This window comes from Bidens hawaiensis, unplaced genomic scaffold (assembly GCF_021521415.1).
Source record: "Bidens hawaiensis isolate Kalapana, Puna unplaced genomic scaffold, B.hawaiensis_p1.1 tig00021554_1, whole genome shotgun sequence".
Lineage (NCBI taxonomy): Eukaryota > Viridiplantae > Streptophyta > Magnoliopsida > Asterales > Asteraceae > Bidens > Bidens hawaiensis.
This window is the reverse complement of record NW_027493358.1, coordinates 276,771-297,382: the sequence shown is the minus strand read 5'-3', so window position 1 is coordinate 297,382 and position 20,612 is coordinate 276,771. Positions and strand designations below refer to the sequence as shown.

General features: G+C 37.7%; 2 pseudogenes; one reads left to right on the top strand and one right to left on the bottom strand.

The window, feature by feature from the left end:
• The first annotated feature begins 375 nt into the window (after positions 1-375).
• LOC143563872 (serine hydroxymethyltransferase 3, chloroplastic-like) lies at positions 376-4,657 on the top strand (annotated as a pseudogene).
• A 5,310-nt stretch (positions 4,658-9,967) lies between these two features.
• LOC143563871 (pentatricopeptide repeat-containing protein At2g22070-like) lies at positions 9,968-12,185 on the bottom strand (annotated as a pseudogene).
• Between the last annotated feature and the right edge of the window lie 8,427 nt (positions 12,186-20,612).

Below are 20,612 nucleotides of genomic sequence, written 5' to 3'. Positions count from 1 at the left end.
CAACAATGTTTATACTTAAAATAAACGGTTGGATATTTCCACTATTATTATTTATATATTTATTTAGCGCTCATCTTCTTGAGTGGCGCTAGCTAACCCTCCACTGTGTCCTGTCCTCCGCCGACCCAGTATCCAATTCAACTTATTAATTTCCATTATTCACATACATACATACATTCATACCATCAGGTAGCCGTATATTCCATCTCTGATAACCTAATTGTTGCATGCATGTACTAGTTATTATCATCATTAGACTGAATTCGATTGTATGCTTCCAGCTTTCCTAATTATATGCCACTAGTGCCTTGTTGTAACGCATCCAATATCTCATTCTCATTTTCATTTAGGTTAAGGATATATGATTTATTGTGAATGCGTACCTGTACTGGAGTTTTCATGGGTTCACTTCACCAGCCTAAGGAATCCAATTTCCCTCCCAAAGTCAGTCGCCAGGTCAATATTGGATCATTTAAACCTTTAAAAGTTGAAGCTACTGCAAAATCATCCACCCCCTTCTCTACCACTAACAATCCCTGAAGGAGGTAATTATATTCATGTGTATGTTTATAATATTCACAAAAAACAATGGATGTTTTAATCTTTTATACTTTCACATCTCGGGCTGTCATGGAAGCAGTCGGTTCATGCCTCACTAACAAGTATTCTGAAGGACTTCCTGGAAAAAGGTCAACGTTGTCATTCCAGTTTATTACTTTTCTTGATCTAATACTCTTACTAACTTGCTATACCTTTTGCAGATATTATGGTGGAAACGAGCACATTGATGAACTGGAAACACTTTGTCAAAAGAGAGCATTGGCTGCATTTCACTTGGATGAAAATAAGTGGGATGTGAATGTTCAACCATTATCGGGTTCCCCTGCTAATTTTGAGGTTTATACGGCGGTTCTTAAACCGCATGACCGCATAATGGTGAGTTGTATGTTAAATCCTGTTTTGAGCAATCCAAATTGTGTATGATATGTTTAGGCTTGTAAATGAACTAAATGAACACGTACAAAGAACGGATCTTGTTTATTATCTTTTGTTTAACTAAAGTCGAACACAACCAACCGAGCGAATGGATTTTTCTTGTTCTTGTTCATTCATAAAGAAAATGAACGTGTTTGTTAATGTTTTGGTTCATTAACGCCTAACAATATAACAGTATAAACATATGGTTCACGAAGATAAACGAATGCACATGACTGAGCTTACGTGAACAAACATAACTGAGCTAAAACCAATTAAGAGTAACATGAACACCAATGTGTTGGGCCTAAAAGAATATGAAGTCAAACAAACGTAAAGTAACATAAATGAACGAACATTCACAAACATAAATGAACAAACATGACATGTGTTCATGTTTGTTCGTTTAACTAACTTAACAAAAACTTTCGTTCATGTTTCTCCACTTATTAAGAAACGGGATGTAAACGAACTCCCTGCCTAGTGATTCATTAAATGTCATGTCCGTTTACAGGCCTAGATAGATTGCATCAAGCCATCAATGTATGTACATTATATTAACTTTGTTTAATTCAGGGACTTGACTTACCTCATGGAGGACACTTGTCACATGGATTCATGACTCCCAAACGAAGGGTTTCAGGAACATCCATATATTTTGAATCTATACCTTATCGTCTTGATGAATCAACAGGTACAATGGTTAATATTTGTTTTAATAATATATGTACATTTGTGTTATAACAGTATATACCCCTGACATCTATATAGGCCTCGTTGATTATGACATGCTTGAGAAAACCGCTACATTATTCAGACCAAAACTTATAATAGCCGGAGCTAGTGCTTATCCCCGTGATTTTGATTATCCTCGTATGAGAAAGGTATACCTTTACAAGTAAATTGACCAAAATGTCTAACAAAATTTCATATGCTTAAATAAACCAACTAACTGCTGATGAGATCTGATAGCTGATGCTGTTGGTGCTATATTGATGATGGATATGGCTCATATTAGTGGACGTGTGGCTGCTTCTGTTGTTGGCAATCCTTTTGAATATTGTGATATTGTGACAACTACAACACACAAGGTATTGTGTGAGTTGATTAAAACTGTGGTTTTATTTATAGAATGGATTCAAATGCATAAACCACCAAAATTAGGCTTGTAAACAAACTAGACGAACACGAACGGAGCCTGTTCATGTTTGTCTATCCAACTTTAGCCGAATAAATGATTGGACACGAACAATTAGACAAACGGGGTTTTCATGTTCGTTACAAATGAACATGCTCGGTGTTTGTTTATGCTCGTTTGTTAACAGTACAAATGAACAGTTCACGAACGAACATAACTGAACATTGATGAGCGAACGTAACTTAGCTAGAAACAGTTAGAAGTAACGCGAAGAACATTGCTTTGGGCCTAAAAGGTTATTAAAACTAGACTAAGTTGTAATGGGCCAAGAAGTTTTAAATGAAGATATTAATGTATGCAAATAAAAGAACTAAACACACGCAAAGTAAACTAATGAACATAAATGAACGTAAACGAGCAAACATAAATGAATTTACAAGACGAACATAAACAAACATAAATGAACAAATGAGATATGTGTTCATGTTTGTTTGTTTATTAAATTAACGGACCTCCCGTTGAGCGCTTCACAAACTTTCATTGAACGGTCGGTCCGTTCATAGGCCTACCCAAAATCACTTTATTATTATTGTAAGAATATAGTGTTTGCAATCATATGTTGAGACATAAATTACTTATGGTTGTTAAAAAACGGGTCAAAAGTGTTTCTGGGACGCCAACACGACTTTTTTTGACCACTGAAAAGCGTTTGCTTTGACCTTATGCATTTTGATTGACTGACTCGTTATCGACCCACTTGAACCGCCCATTTTGTAACCTCTATGTAGCATATTGTTATCGTTTTATTACAACTATATCTACAATTTGACTTCTGTTTGCAGTCTCAGAGGACCAAGAGGGGGCATGATATTCTTCAAAAAAATCCCGTTTTGGGAATCGACTTAGAATCTGCCATTAATAATGCTGTTTTCCCAGGTTTACAGGTTAGTTTCTAAATTACTTTTTTGTGATCTCTTGTTAACCTTATTTGTATGTTATTTAAAAAAAAAATTACTTTAATAGGGTGGTCCACATAACCATACAATTGGAGGACTTGCAGTTTGCTTGAAGCATGCTCAGTCTCCCAAATTCAAAGCTTACCAGAACCAGGTATTTTGCATTTCATTTTGTTAGCAGGACTTTGACTTTTGTTGACTGGTTTAACCTGCGATTCTTGCAGGTTGTCTCTAACTGTCGTGCTCTTGCTAAACGATTAATGGAGCTAGGATACACATTGGTTTCTGGAGGGAGTGATAACCACTTGGTTCTTGTGGATCTCAGACCATTGGTAAACTTTCTTTTATCTCAAACAGGTCAAATAGTTTTGACTAAAAAATTGAGCTGAACTGGCCAAACAGGTTAGAAGTCGCCTTAAGGGTAGAATAGTAATCTAACCTGAAGGACCATTTATGAAAGCAAACTAGGTGGTTAGCGACTAAATCTGTAATTTTTTAAATCACAAGGACGATATCTGTAATTTGGCTCAAGCCACAGGAGCCATCTGTGTAATTAATTAGCGACTAAATCTGTAAATTTTAAACCACAAGGACGATATCCATAATTTGGGCCAAACCACAAGGACCATCCATGTAATATACTATTTTATATCTTATTTCTTTAAAAGTAAATTACACAGATGGTCCCTGTGGCTTGAACCAAATTACGGATTTTGACTCTAAGTTACGGATTTAGTCTACCAACTTTTTCCCTTTCATCTCTGATCCAAAAAGCTATCTGGGTTAGTTTTATCGGTTAGCTTGGTGACATTTTAGTCATTTCACGAGTTAAAAAAGAACTGATGGGACCTCATCTTCACAGCTCCCGCCAGTTTTTGTTTTTTAATTTGTTAGATATGAAATGACTAAGATGCCCCTAAGCTAACTGATAAAGTTAATCCAGCTAACTTTTTGGACCAGCTGTGAAGAGAAAAAAGATGGTGGGAGACTTTTATCAGTTAGATATGAAATGACTAAGATGCCCCTAAGCTAACAAATCTGTAACTTTTAAAGTTCAGGGATGAAATCCGTAATTTGGCCCAAAGCACAGGCATGATCCCTGAAATTACTCTTTACTTTAGTTAAGGTTGCTGCCATTAATTTGATCTGTTCTTTAAATATAGGGTCTTGATGGTGCTAGGGTTGAGAAAATCCTTGATCTAGCTTCAATAACCTTAAACAAGAATTCAGTACCAGGTACACTTCAAGTGATCAAGTCTTTGATTTCAACTAGAAAAACCGAGCCACTAAATCTAAATATTCATACGTGACAGGTGACAAAAGCGCACTTGTGCCAGGTGGCATACGTATCGGCTCGCCAGCTATGACAACTCGTGGGTTCACCGAACAGGAATTCATTTATATTGCTGAGTTTATTCACGAAGGGGTGCAGCTGACACGTGAGGTCAAACAAGCGGTCTCTGGGTCGAAGCTTCAAGATTTCATGAAGTATGTAGCTTCAGATTTCAGCTTCTTCACAGATAAAGTTTCTGATCTGAGAAAAAGAGTCGAGGCGTTGACAACCCAGTTTCCAATCCCGGGTTTGTGAAAAGGATGAATTTTTAAGATAAAAGTGATAGTGTGAAGTAAGTCTACATCACTTGTTGGATGGATGTTGGGTTTTGTTGAGATTGTTTTGATCGACGATTTTGTAACTTAAATGGTATCAAGATCATGAAGTTTTAACCTCCAAGAGAAGAGGCAAAATGTATGGGTTGAGTACCATGTTAATGGGTCAGACCCTTTGTTTATCTATCTACCTTTTTATAAGTTATTATATATGCATGCGTTTGCATGAGTTGCAGAATTCTATAGACTTTTGAGTCATGAGAATTGAACTCAAATAAACATATTTATAGGTAAATGGAGGTGAAATTGTCTTGCACGTGTGAGTGAGTGGGCATGGTCATCATGGTCTATACTTTTATCATTGTTATTTATAATCTTTTGGTCAAGAAGGGTTTTCAATTGAGTTGGATCATTGTTATAATTATGGCACCATCTATCTTTTGGGGTATTGTTTCTTAAAATCCTAGCTCTTGTAGTATATAATGGGCTACAACACCATTACATTTACACCCATAAAAATGAACAATTAAAGAAATACTATTCAAATGAAATGAATTATCTGTAGCCGGTATAATATAATGTTTTGTTATTATGAGTTGAATATATATATGACAAGGGAGGGTGCTCCAAAGGAAAGACAAGTGTTATGTGGTTTGGATTTTACCATGAGGTTCAGGTGTGTGTGTGTGTGTGTGTGTGTGTGAGACATACAAGCTTCTGATATGAGCTGTTTGGGATGATACGTGTCGGAAGAATTGACGGGCTTCTTGTTGTAAATCCAAGTATAGATGAGGTAGTAATCTCTCTCTCGACACGCTCGAATGCTCGATCACCTCTTGCATATACCCCTGTTTTCTTCACTTTCTGATCGGTTAAATTAAGTGATTATGTTTTAAAGGCTTTGTTTCAAGATGCGTTTTGTCCAAAAAGGTTAATAGATTAAATAACTTAACATATAAGAACAAACATAACTGAGTGAACATCAATCAAAATTAAACGTGAAGTTCAAATCATCAGCTCTAAAAGGTGAATAGATTAAGTTGTGGTAGGTTTAAAATTTTTTAACTGAATGTATAAGCGAGCGTAAACGGATATAAACGAGCGTAAATGAACGAACATAAATTGTATTCATGTTTGTTCATTTAACTAAATTTACAAAAGATTTTGTTCGTTTATTAAATAAGCAAACTTCTTCTTGCCGAACAGTTCACAAACGATTCCCTGAGCTTTTGGTTCATTTACATGCCTAGTGGATTTATATAAAGGGTTTGAATTTCTAAAAAATTAATTTTATCAGGTTGTACGCGGAAGGATAATTAACCAAAGGTTTAGGCTTGACGGAAGGCGTCTTGATGAGGTTAGACCTTTGTACTGTGAAGCTGGTAATTTGCATGGATCGGACCTCTTTTCACGAGGTGATACTCAGGTAGATATTATTATTATTATTATTATTATTATTGTTGTTGTTGTTGTTGTTATCATTATCATTAGTTAAGATACAACATTGTATGGTTGTGACTTTAAGGTTTTATGCACTGTTACTCTTGGGGCACCTGGAGATGCTCAACGATTGGATTCTATGGTGGGCCCACCAACTTAACGGTTTATGCCGCATTATAGTTTTCCGCCTTATTGTATTAATGAAGTCGGGAAACGAGCGAGTTTGAACCAGGCGTGAAGTTGGGCATGGTGAGTAGAGCTTTTTATTGTTTATATATTTATTTTATTTTGATTTTTTAAGCATATTTTTTCTTTATAGATTTATTCAAATTACATCTTTCTTGCTGTAATGCCTCCCGAAGTTAATTTTCCGTATAAATTCTCAAGTCATGGGCTCCGACGGGTAAACATCAATGGCAACTGTTTATAGAGGTTTCTTGACGTGCTATTATAGTCCAGTCTTTGCTATTTTATATATAATGTCATATTGTTTTGTTGTATATAAGTAGATTCTTTTTTTCTTTATTGATGCAGGGAGTATGGCTTTAATGGATGCTGGCATCCCATTACGAGACCATATCGTTACTGAGGTTGACTGGCAATGTTAGACCAATATCGTATACTAACTCATATTTTGGTAAGCACTTATTTATGAATATGATATATATCCTTTATTGTTGACTAAGAATTATGCTACATACTTTTATTCTATTTATATATATATTTAAGTCGGAAAACACGTCAAATTACTTGGATGGTCCTTGTGGTTTGCCCACATGGATCATCCAAGCTTGCAATTTGGGCAAACCACATGGATCATCCACCAGCTTACCCTTGACGTCTTGATAACAACATATTACTCTGTTTAGGGTCTAGAAGATCATTCAATTCGGGGATATGGATTTTAAAATAGCAGGAACTTACAGCAATTCAGTTGGACATAAAACCTGCTGGAATTCCTCTTGATATTATTTGTTAGTCACTAGAACCTGCATATAAAGGTCGACTCCAAATACTTGAACATATGGAGCAAGAAATAAACGCAGCACGTACTCGGGAAGGAAGAAATTCTCCTCGATTAGGTATGATTCTCATTCTCGTATTTTATCCTTAATTATTATTAATTGTCATGTCAACTTATAATATCTTATGTTGCAGTTACTTTAAAATATAGCAATCATGATCTTTGTCGCTTGATTGGACCACTTGGTGCTTTCAAGACGAAAATTGAACAACAGACAGCTTGACCATACTTATTAGTTGTATTTTAATTAGGCGTATAAAGTATAAACGAACATGAAAGGAGCATGTTTGTGTCCGTCCATATAACTTTAACCCAACAAATGATTGCACAGGAACAACAATTAAACGAACGGGGTTTTCTTGTTCGTGTTCATTCGTTAAGGAAATGAGTGTGTTTGTGTGTGTATATTCTCGCTTGTTAATAGTACAAACAAACGGATAACTGAACATAGATGAACGAATATAATAAGTGAATATCAATTAAAAGTAAACATTGACAATAATATGCTGTGCCCACAAATTATTTAAACCGGACTAAATTGTAATTGATATTTGTAAAACTAGACTAATTTTATAATTTGTAATGGGCCTAGTTCGTTTAGCATATTAATGAACGAACAAAACATATATGAACACGGACACACTCATTTTCTTAATGAATGAACACGAACAAGAAAAATTGTTCGTTTTAAGGGTTCTTGTTTGTTTGGTTGGTTGGTTAAATTAAACAAACGAACACGAACACGAACATGCTCCGTTCGTCTTCGTTTGGTTTGTTTACAAGCCTATATAGATAAATGAACTTCAACAAATGTAACCAAATGAACATAAATGAATGTAGACAAGCAAAGATAACCTAAGATTAATGAACAGCTGTAAATGCACTTTGGCGAACATTAATTAACAAACGGGACATGTGTTCATGTTCGTTCATTTATTAAATAAACAAACTTTCCGTTGAACGTTCAATGAAAGTTCCATTTGTTTACAAGCCTAATTTAGGTAAAATAAATACTTACAGTGGTGGAGTATTACAAATTTCTTAGTTATCTTGTTTTTTCTTTCTTTGTGTAGATTTACTAAGATTTACTAGGTGCTCGAATGTCCGTGAATGATGGAACACTAACTATAATCGCTAAGAATCAATCCAAGTATCCCTTTTGATGAGCATTTTCAGGTATCCAGAATGAATCTCAGATGTGATTTCAGTCGGTCAGCAACTATATATCTTTAATGTGTATTAACATAAAGGCTACTCTACCTCAAAAGACCAAAAAGTCTATACAAGCTCGGAAGATGAAGAAAAAACACAAATGAACATGAAATCATGAATCAGAAGTTGAGGCTTCTGTTGATGCAAAAAAAGTCAAACTTGCCTGCAAAGATTCTTCAAGTGCGCGCTGGTTCTTGATTTGGGTGGTGGAATAAAAGGAATGTACCGGTTTACTTCTAAGTTCTAATTGTTTTGGGCTTTGGCTCAGTTATGTTTGTTTATCTATGTTCAGTTGTGTTTTTTCATTTATGTTTGTGAACCGTTCGTTTATACCTTTAACGTACGGGCATAAACGAGCACACCCATTTTCTTAACGATCAAACACAAACAAGAAAATTCGTTTGTGTAACGATCGTTTGTTCGGTTTAGGAAAAATGAATGAACACGAACATGCTCCATTCATGTTCATTTGGGTTTGACTAGATATCAGTAACATGTTAACCTAATTCAGAATTTTATAATAATTAGTGGAGAAAGTGAGTTTGAAGTAGGAAATGAGGTAGAGGCACAATGTACAAGATTTACATGCATGGGCATTCATGTAATGTCTATCATACAAGATGATTAGTGACAGATACTGAGGAGTGTGGTTATATTGCTCCATGAGGTTGGTGGGCTCGTTTATTTAAGGTGGGCCTGGGAGGATTCATTCATCGGATGGTTACGGGCTCGTACGTACAATTTTGCCAAAATGGTGGATTATACTAGTTCTTTTTCTATCGTTAAAGAGTTATGTTGGTTTATTATGTGTAAATGGATGTTTCGGGGTCATAGGGGTCAAGAGGTCTACATAAATATTGACAAGTAGATTGATGGGTTAGGTACTGGACTGTATGAATTTATGTAGGTAAATAATGGAGACCATTGCTGCTTTTACTTAATACAAATTGTAGCAATTGGTTATGTACAGTTGATATTTTTTGAGTCAATGAGTGATCCATATGTAGTAAGTAGTGTTTGGTGCAAGTTCTGATTGTCTTGTATTCTTGTTGGGTGCAGTCCAACACCGACGTCAATCGGTAAGCATTTTGATAATTTGATATTAACTCACTAGAATCACATCTCAAGCTTGAAGAATCTTGTTTTGTTTGCCAGTTGATAACATTAAAGGTTCTATTATGCATCTAAGCTTAATTAATTAAAGTTAAAAAACACACCAAGTTATCAACTTTTAAGTCTCCACAACAAACTATAGACTATGATTTGTGACTTTAAATCGTGTATGCTATTTACATGACTACATGGAGCAACAAAATAGTTTATATTAAATATTATATTAACCTGCTCTTATTCAATGTTTTCTTAAGCTCCATGCAATTCTCTAGGTTTTAAGACTAAAAATTTGTCATCGGTGTAACTTATAGTTTAGTCGACCTAAAACAATATACGGGTAAAACCGTAACTATAAATTACATTATGACATTACCCATTGTAATGGTTTTCTTTATATAAAAATAGTGATGGACTCAGTTTAACAGTTGAAGATATGAAACCTGCCAGCCAATCTATTTATCAATTAAATCATTAATTTACATTAAAAAAATGGTTATAAAAGTATAAATCAAACAAAACCCTACATACCAAAAACTCTAATTATCCTCAAAAAGTAGCAACATATGGTACCTGAGTTGTTCTAAAACACCACAAATCTCATTCCCACTTCCATCCTGAGAGTAAAACACATGCAACTCATCTCTCACTTCTATCCAACTACACCCTCCACTTTTCTTCAACCCTCTTTCCTTCATCACTTTCCTGGTTTTCAAAACTTCCCGCCATTTTCCCGCTGAGGCGTAGACGTTCGACAGCAGTACATACCCGCCCGTCTTCCGCCCCGCCAGCTCCTGGATCGTCGCAGCAGTTCTTTCCGCTATCTCATCCTCACCAAACGTTTTACACCCGCTCAAAAGCGCAGCCCATGCGTTGACTTCTGGTTCACACGGCATTGACTTTATCAGATCCTCGGCTTCACTCACCCGCCCTGATCGCGATAGCATGTCAACCACACACGTGTAATGCCTCTCGTTCGGTTTTATGTTGTAAAATGTTTCCATTAAGTTGAAATAGTGAAGACCCTTGTCCACAAGCCCACAATGAGAACACGCAAACAAGATTGCTAAGAGAATGAGCGAGTTCGGTTTAATACTTGTCGTTTTCTCCATTTCTTGAAAACGCTCGAGACTTTCTTCTGCAAACCCGTTTTCCGCTAGCCCTTGAATCATGGCGGTCCAAGAAACCTCGCTTTTTTCAGTCATTTTGTTGAAAACACGTCTAGAGTTGTCGATATCACCTGATTTTGCATACATGTCAATAAGTGAAGTGCCTATAAAAACATCATGTTGAAACCCAAGCTTGAATGTCTTTCCATGAATATCTTTCCCCTTATTTAAAGACGTTAGGTTTGCACACGCACATAAAACAGTTGAAAAAGTAGATACATCGGGTGTTTGACCCGAAAGTAGCATGCCATTAAAGACTTCAAAAACGTTATCGTATTGCTCGGCTTGTAAGTAACCCGAAACCATTGAGTTCCACGAGCCAATACTTTTAATGGGTATTTGATCAAATAATTTTTTCGCCTCTTCCTGTAGCCCATTTGAGCTATACGCGCTAATCATTGAGTTCCAACATACTACATTCTTGTTTTGGACCGTGTCAAACACTAAACGCCCGTCTTTCGGGCTTCCACGCGACCCGTATAAGTCAATAAGCGAGCTGCTAACGAAAACATCATTCACCATTCCTACTTTAATCACATGGGCATGAATGGTTTTACCAGGTTGTACAGATTGAAGGTTTGCTAACGCGTTAACTACACTAGAAAGACAAGACGAGTTCGGCTTGATCCCGGTGTCAATCATTTGAGAAAACAGTTGTATAGCTTCTTTGGAACAACCTTTTTGGGTGTACCATGAAATCATAGCACTCCAAGAAACTTCATTTCTTTCAGGCATTTCATCAAACACCTTACGCGCTGCTTCTAAATCACCCGTTTCAACATACAAATCCAGAATCGCGGTCCAAGAAATCACGTCTCGCGTCCCCATTCGTTCAAATATTCTTCTCGCAACCTCCATCTTCCCCAATCTCAAACTAAACGTAATCAAAGAATTACAAACCGAAACATTATCTTCAAACCCGAGCTTAACCGCTAAACTTAAAACACTCATCCCGAATTCAAACTCCCTCATTTCAGCACAAGCTCTTACGACGGACACAAACGTAACATGATTAGGATAAACCCCATGACTCAACATCCCCAGGAACATCTCCATCGCTTTCAAATGCATTCGATTCGACAGCAACCCGCTAATCGCAGCCGTCCAAGATATGACATTCTGAAAAGGGTTTCTTTGAAACAACCACATGGAGTCATCCACCCTGCCATGCTTCAAATAGCCAGAAATCAAGGCAGTCCAAGACACCTCATTTCGTTGGGGCATTTCGTCGAACAGCTTGCGTGCTTGATCAAGATTCCCATACTCGACACTGGCTGAGATCAAACAGTTGTGAACAATCATGTCAAAGGTGTTGTAGTCTTTAAGCAGTTGATGGGCTTCTGCTGGTTTTCTGAAATGCAGATACATGATGAGTAATTTGAGTGAGATGTGTCTGTGTGAAGAAATGCGGAGCTTGTGTAAGTGGGCGTGGGTGAGTTGAAGCGATGATTGGTGCAGTGTTTCAGAACGGAGACGCTGGATTCGATTAAATGAAGGAAGCTGCTTTTTACTGGGTTTCTGATGATCGAAACACTTTTATTCATACTGCCCATTTTGTTATAGCTTCAATTATCAATTTATCACAACAGCATTAGCTGAGCTGAGCTGAGGTGGGGTGTGAATTTACTCAATAACACGTAACATTTTGGTATGCGTCGTCATGTTCAACTTTATGCATTTGGGTTTGACTCATCATGACCTGTTTAGTATCTCTACTAGCCTGGAGAAACTAAACGGGTCGGGTTTGAAAATAGTATCTAGATTCACGCAGTGACGGCCCAACAATGTTGAAGGCCTAAAGCAAAGTAAAAAACATGAGTCTTTTTGCATTGTTTTTCTTTGGCTACCAGTTTCGATATATTAAATTTCATTGTGAGTTATGTTTGAAACCTTTGATACATAAATGTCTTAACGTATGATCGCGTAAGTAACAAAAAAAGAATACCCATTTTGTATACAGTTGTTAGACAAAAAACTAGACATAGAGCATAAAAAAATAAAAATGAAATGCATAAATAGGGCATTGAAAAATAGATCTTCACTAGAAAAAATTAATTTATGGCCATTTTTAGATCGGTATTCAACGGGAGATCTACAAAACAAATTAATAAGAATATGCCTAAGAATTAAAACATGTTAGTTTCTTTTACCTAAATGTTCTTTATAAACACTCATTGCATCAAACTTCATGAAAAGTGACATATTCTTCTATTTGAGAACTCAAATTTCTATCAGAATCATCAAGAGGATTCTATTAGAATCAGATGGCATGTCCCTCTCTAAGCAGAAGGATATGCAATTGTAATTAAAAAAAAGTCAACCAGCTACAGGGACTCAAACACGGATCAACATGCTGGCAACACAGCAACTCAACGAACAGACTACACCAACGAAGTGCAACAAGAAATAGGGAACAAATAATATATATTCCAAATACAATTTTTTTTAAATGGAGGCCCAAAAAATTTGGGGGCTTAAAGCCCTAACTTTTGTCCTTAAGCCTATTGGGTCGGCCCTGGATTCACGTGTGTGGGGGTTGGAAATCAGCCCAAGAACACCTCTTTGTTTATTAAACCATGTATAATGGATGGAGTTTCTCTGTAGACATTGTGTGACATGTGACACCACGTCACAAAGAGGTTTTTTTTGGCTAAAATAAGTGTACTGGATTAAGCCTAATGAAGCCCTATCAATCATTACATAATCTTTATTTTTTTTTTCTTTTTTATTTTAAATAATCCAAATAACATTTTATTAAATAAAATAAAAAAACTACATTAAAATTAAAACAAATACTTCAAATTAAAAATAAATATTACTCGTTGAGGTTATATCTTTTTAATAATTTTATCCCTTTATTTCCAATAGCTTCCTGGCAAGTCCGGTAAGGTGTTCGATAGGCTCCTTTAAAAAAACGAGATCGTTGTCCATTTGCATGTCGTTCAGTATATCGGCGAACACCTTGTTAGAGTTCGAATTTTTTTTCGACACCTGAAAACATTGACTCCCAAGGTTGTTTAAATTGGCGAGTTGGCAATTCATTTCTTGGAATTCTTCTTTAACTTGCTCACTTGAAGCAGCCGCCGACGACGACCCCGCCCCTTTCCTCGACTTCTTCTACCGCCTGGTCGGTACAACGTTCCACTTAGGGTGATAACGAAGAATATTTCAACAATTCATATACATAAAGTTCCCCCAATCATTTTGGTACTTAACGCCGTCACAATAAATTAAGCATCAAAGGCAGGCACCACTACCTCACGATTTATGAAGCCGGCTGTAAACCCCTTGAAAGAGCTGGAATTTATTGTTTATATCGGACCATTTTCCTGATATAGAATCGGTTGTTCGGTAGTCGTCCCCTTTGCCCATTTCCTTGAGAAATAGTTCCCGAACTTTTTCCCAAAAAATTCATAATGTTTGATAGTTGCTACAAAAAAAAATAGAAAGCATATTAGTAACCTTTAATATTTTGAAGATACATAAAAAAATTTATTAAACAACGCTTACAACACTCTGAGATCTTCCAAGACCATGCACCATGCACGTGAAAGGTTCAAATACTCCTCAGGGGTTCATAGTTGAGTTGTTTTTTATTCCACGAGACCCGATCGAGTCTTTCTTTTTGTGTGACCGTCCTCGTCTGGGTTTGCTCCAACTGGCTTTTTAGATTTGCTCAAACCGAGTTATGTGTCCAGCTCGTCTTGAAGCACCAGTTGGAGTTGTGTCTCCGGCACCGTCTCCTCTAGTGTCAGTGAGATGTTAGGTGGGAAGCTTGGTTGAGTGGTGGGTTAAAACCAACGGGTGCTAGGTTGGCGAGCATTGCATATTACATGTATGACAACATGTTATGGTCGAAGTTCATACAGGCCTGGAAGGTGGGGGATGGTTGACTCTCTTGGGTGAAGTTTGATTGAGTCGGTCGTGTGGTGTTTGGGCGTTGGTTGGTTGCAAATTGGCCAAAACCGAACCTTAAAGGGTTGAACGAATGGTAGGTAGAGATTGAAATGATTTTTTTGTTTTGATTTTGATAAAAAAAAGAATGAGAAGATGTGTTTAAGAAAATGGTATGTTATATATATATATATATATATATATATATATATATATATATATATATATATATATACACTAGTCAGTTGCCCGCGCGATGCAGCGGTGTATGCGCAAACGCAACCGGTGTTAGTACGTTTGTAGCCTCGCAATGGTATGTGCGTAACCCAAAGGTGATATTCATTTAACGTGGCTTCGGACGTGTAACCAGTGCCCGTAAGCGCGCCACAAAATGCCTATATGCGAGCAACCTGGTATGTATAAACAATGTCATCCAGGTAACTGATGCTTGAACGCGCGTAACTGGTGGCGACAAGCAAGAAGCAAAGATTAAATGTACAATAATTTCAAAACCCAATCCGTTCTGACGGACCTATTCCGACCCAAAAACGTTTTGACATGAACCCTTTCGATCTAAACTCATCTCGACATGAACTAAATTAACACTTTTTGTATCAACCTGTTCCAACCCTAACATGTTCCAACACCATTAGCCGAACCTGCTCGACCCGTTGTCGGTAATAACTAATCACGTAACATGTTAGTTTTTTAAAAATTAATAAACTATAGCAATACTATACTCAAATTAAAGAGAACATTATGCTCGTTTTTATGGTGAATTTTTATAGCAATACTATCATCCAAGGTTTGCCATCAGCTCACATTCCTCTGTCTTTGTCTTCAACAAGCTTCCCTTTCTGCGGCTTTAACAACTCGAACTTTTTCTCTTTTATACTTTCTTTCCACACGATCTTTCCAATAATCCTAGCCATATTATCATCACTCCTGTTTATCAACCCCAACCTGGCTAAATCCTTCACCTCACACTCCAGCAAGGTATTCAATGATCTCAACAACCTTTTGAAGTACTGAACTCCGTCAAAACGTTTAATCACAAATAGCCTCAACTGCTCATCATACAACCAGCATATAATCCCCTTCTTCGATTTAGCATACCCTTTGATATTATAACTCTTCTTAAACATAGTTGGAACCGCTGGTTTCTTTGTCTTTACGAACCATTGAGTGTAGCCTTCTTTTCATCTCGGATGCTCTTCCCATTCAGTCTCATCGCTTCCCATATCTTGACCCACATTTGACTTATCAACTTCTGGAATTTCATGATCAACATTATCCTCCACAATCTCTCCCTCTTCAATCTCATTGTCAATCAAAATCTCAGCTCCTATTTTCTCAATCTCTTCAACCGGTAACACATCGTCGTCACCCACAGTATCATCATCCAACATCTCCTCATCATCCACTACCACCACATCATCACCCCCTGATCCACCTGTTGCACCAGCTGACTCCCCCTGAGATGTGGAAGTCCCAAGAGTTTGTTCAGTTATTGGCAACTCACCACCTGCACCTCTCGATGCATTGGGATCATCGTCTCTATCGTTACTCTTCTTCGTCCTCAACTCATCGCCCTTGCAGCTCGTCTCCCCCTGAGATGCTAAGAATTGTTTTAAAGTATCAAAAAGTTTACCGTGCTCAAACAGGAGAGACGACTGAATCTGATTTTCTGCAACAAGGCGCTGAATAGCGTGAGTCTGGATCAGGTTGATTCTTGATTGTTCTGCCACGACCCTTTCAAGAGCTGCTATCCTGTCTGAGTCAGATAAAGTTGCATCAAAATCAAATCTCATATGAGAAATGTCTTGAGCATACGGTGGAGGGATTCCCAAGGTAGCCGGAACATCAGAAACAGACTGAAAAGTAACCGCAGGTGGTATTGTAACAGATAACCCTGCAGTGGCAACCAGTGTCGACTCAACGAATCTTGCAACAACCTCCGATGGAGTAAGTGTAGGAGGTGGCAAGGAAACAATTTCTGGAGCCGAAAGCTGAAAGGTAGTGGGTGGAATGCCAAAGGAAGATGATGTAGATATCACGGGAACATCCGAGGTGATCGGTCCTGTCACAGTCATCGATGCAGTGATCATAGTCTGTAACATCCCGAAATTTCTAAGTAATATTTAATATATTATTTTGACGGGTGAAATAAACGAGTTAGTGGAACAGCATAAAATGAAGACTTAGTAGGATAATTAGATGGGTTTGGATATGGACCAAAAGGAAATATGGGCCTTCGGTCCATGGGCTTGAGGGAGTATAAATACCCCCTTAAACCCCAATCCTTTCCATTCCATCCATTTATCCATCCAAATCTCTACACACCCAAAACACACACGACCCGAACCAAGATCCAAAGGCGAGGACCCGAGCTCGTTGGTGCTAGATCGTCGTGACGAACCAAAGCAACAAGACCAGCTCGAGTTCGTAGTTCGACTCATTTACGGTACGTTTATATCGAGAACTTGTTCGTTTAGGTTTGGATTAGTATATAAATGATAGATCTGTGTTTTTATGGTAAAAACGAATCCAACAAAGCTAAACTTACTGAAAATGGTTATGATTTGATGGGTTAATCGATTGATAAAAAGAACCCGTAACCTATATGCCTAAATCGCACCCTTTAAACATCGATGTTAGGTCGATTTGATGGTTGGGGTTTTTAGGCGCTGGTCAGACGATTCCGTGGATACCTAAATCGAGTTATTTGGTTAAGAAACGAAGATGATTAAGGGATTTAAGCACGAACAGTAGCTGCAGCCGACAACTTCGCCTGCAAGCTAAGTTCGCCTGATGAACTTCGCCTGTAAAGCTAAGTTCGCCTGATGGCAACTTCGCCTAAAGCTAAGTTCGCCTGATGGCAACTTCGCCTAAAGCTAAGTTCGCCTGATGACAACTTCGCCTAAAGCTAAGTTCGCCTGATGGCAACTTCGCCTAAAGCTAAGTTCGCCTGATGACAACTTCGCCTAAAGCTAAGTTCGCCTGATGACAACTTCGCCTAAAGCGAAGTTCGCCTGATGACAACTTCGCCTAAAGCCAAGTTCGCCTGATGACAACTTCGCCTAAAGCCAAGTTCGCCTAATGTTTAACTTCGCCTAAAGTCAAGTTCGATTAGAAAATAGATTAAAAACGATAAGTAAAAGTAAGCTAATACTAGGCCACCAGATTAGATCAGGCGAGTATTGATACGTGTAACTTATACAGTCAGCCGAGCTCAGTTAAAGAAGGGATTTACAACTATCGGAGGAAGAAGCAGAGTTCAGGTGAGTTTCTAGCCCCATTCCTTATTATGTTTTCGGGGCTGTGTGCATACTCGATGTGTTGTTAATACATTTATCCTAAGTGATAAGTGTATGCCATATGTGATATATGTGATGGATATGAATGATTGCTTGTCGGTACGCGAACGATCTTCGGATATTGCACGTATCGACAAGGAGTATGATTGTTAAATGAATGATGTGAAGAACGCCTAGGGTACTCTTATGTTACGATGTGATTATTGTATATGCAAAGTAAGTGTATGCAGGTACATGAAGGGTGAATGAGTTCTACGTCTGACATAGTAAGTTAGGATGGCAAATCCCTCTAACTTCCGTTGGACTTAGACTTGGCATGTAATGGCATAGTTAAGGACTGTGGGCCTTATACGTGTTATAGATGATAGATGAGAACGTAGTTAAGGACTGTGGGCCTTATACGTGTTATAGATGATAGATGAGAACGTAGTTAAAGACTGTGGACCTTATACGTACTTTAGATAGGGGTCAACATAGGAAAGGACTGCGGACCTTATACGTGCTGTAATTGTTTTGTGGTAGCATAGGGGAGGATTGTGGACCTCGTACGAGCTATGAGATAGGTTGCAACATAGGGAAGGACGGCAGACCTTTTACGTGTTGTTAAGGTAGGATGGTATAGGGAAGGATTGTGGACCTTGCACGTACCATAAATGGTGAGCATAGGTAAGGACTGCGGACCTTTTACGTGTTCACGACCTTGAGTATAGGTATAGACGGTGGACTATGAACATACTCTCGGTGTACTAAGGTAAGTGATAGTATGTATGTATCTATGTATGATAGAAAGGTAATTGGTTAAGTATGGATACGTATCTTCGGATATGTAAGTATGTATGATATGTGTATGTATTGTATGTCGACTGATTAACTAGAACTCACTCAGCGTAGATGACTTTTAGTATGCACGCAGGTGAGTAGAATGAGGCAGTTCGCTTGAGGGGACACGTGGCATTGAATAAGAGGCTGGCATCGGAAGACTCAAGACGTGTTATGTTTTAATTACTTAGTTTTTGAAAGATAAGTTGTTTGTTTAAGACAAGTTTTGGATTGTTATGAAATGTTTTATGAAAGTTTTTATGTTCCGCGAATGTTTTTATTAACTCTGATGATTAGAGCTATGTTGATGAGTAAATCCAACGTCCAAATGTGAGGCACCAGTAACGGGGCCTTACAATAAAAAAGTTTGTTAATTTTGGTCCCATGATATTAAATTGGATCGATAAACAATAATATGAACACACAATAATATGGAAACGATTTCTTTATTAATTTTGAATGTGTTTTTGTGATGATTACAATCAACCGCGGAGGGGTATTTATACCCTCCGGTGACGGTTATTACCGGAGACGGTTATTCTGACGGTTATTCCGTCAAGGATATGATGTTTACAATCTTTACACAAATTATCACCTAATTACAATTTTGGCACTAACTATACTAACGGTATTTTTCTAACAGAGTTAACGAAACTCTAATAAACTTAACGGGATCGATGATTAACTAACAATCACCCCCTGAATCTCGATCTTGTATTGCGAGGTCCTTGACACCTAGTAGTTCGCGCATCTCCATGAACTTGATTCTTGGTAATGCCTTCGTTAGTATAGCTGCATTCTGTTCCTCTCCACTAATGTGCTCCACTTTGATTTGTTGCTTCTCCACACTTCTCGTATGAAGTGGTATTTTGTACTTATATGTTCGATTTGTCCGTGAAATACTGGATTTTTCATCAATGCTATTGCTGACATGTTATCTACAAACAGTGTCACTTTCTCTTGCTTCCAACTAGTCAAGTCTTCTAACAGTCCTTGTAACCATAAGGCTTGACATGCAACTGAGGCGGCTGCCATGAATTCAGCTTCACAAGATGATTAAGCAACTGTAGATTGTTTCTGAGTATTCCATGCAATCGGAGCATCACAAAAATAAAATACAGTTTCAGTTGTGCTACTATAACCCTTTAATACTTTTCTGCCTCCTTTCTTGTACTGAATTCCATACTCGATTGTACCTCTTACATATCGTAGTAAGTGTTTCACGGCTTTCATGTGAGCTACTTTTGGCGAGTGCATAAACCGACTTGCATATCCTACTGCAAAGTTGATGTCTGGTCTTGTATGAGTTAGATACCTTAGACATCCTATCAGCTTTCGGTATTCCGTTGCATTTGCTTCAGCTCCTTCTTCATTCTTTGATAATTTTAGACCTGCTTCCATCGGGTATCGCGTAGGATTACATTCTAACATCCCAGCGTCCTTTAATAGCTTCTTTGCATAACCAATTGCTTTAATGTCACCCCTTCTTCATTTTGTAGTACTTCGATCCCTAGATAGTACTTTAGTTCTCCAAGATCACTCATTTCAAATGATTTCTTCATTTACTGCTTGAATTTTGAGATATTTTCTTTATCGTTTCCTGTTACGATTAAGTCATCAACATAGACGCCTACTATTAACTTTCTTTTTCCCTTTTCACGGGCATACACCGCTGCTTCCCTTTGACATTTATTGAAACCAAGGTCCTTTAAACTATTATATAATTTAATATTCCAAGCTTGTGGTGCTTGACGTAGTCCATATAATGCTTTTATTAGCTTGTAGACCTTGTTTTCAGCTCCTGGTTTCACGAAACCTTCAGGTTGTTCTGCATATACTTCTTCGTTTAATTCACCATGCAAGAATGCTGTCTTGACGTCGTAGTGATGAATAGTCCATCCTTCATGTGCAGCTAGTGCGAGTAATAGACGAACGGTTTTGATTCTAGCT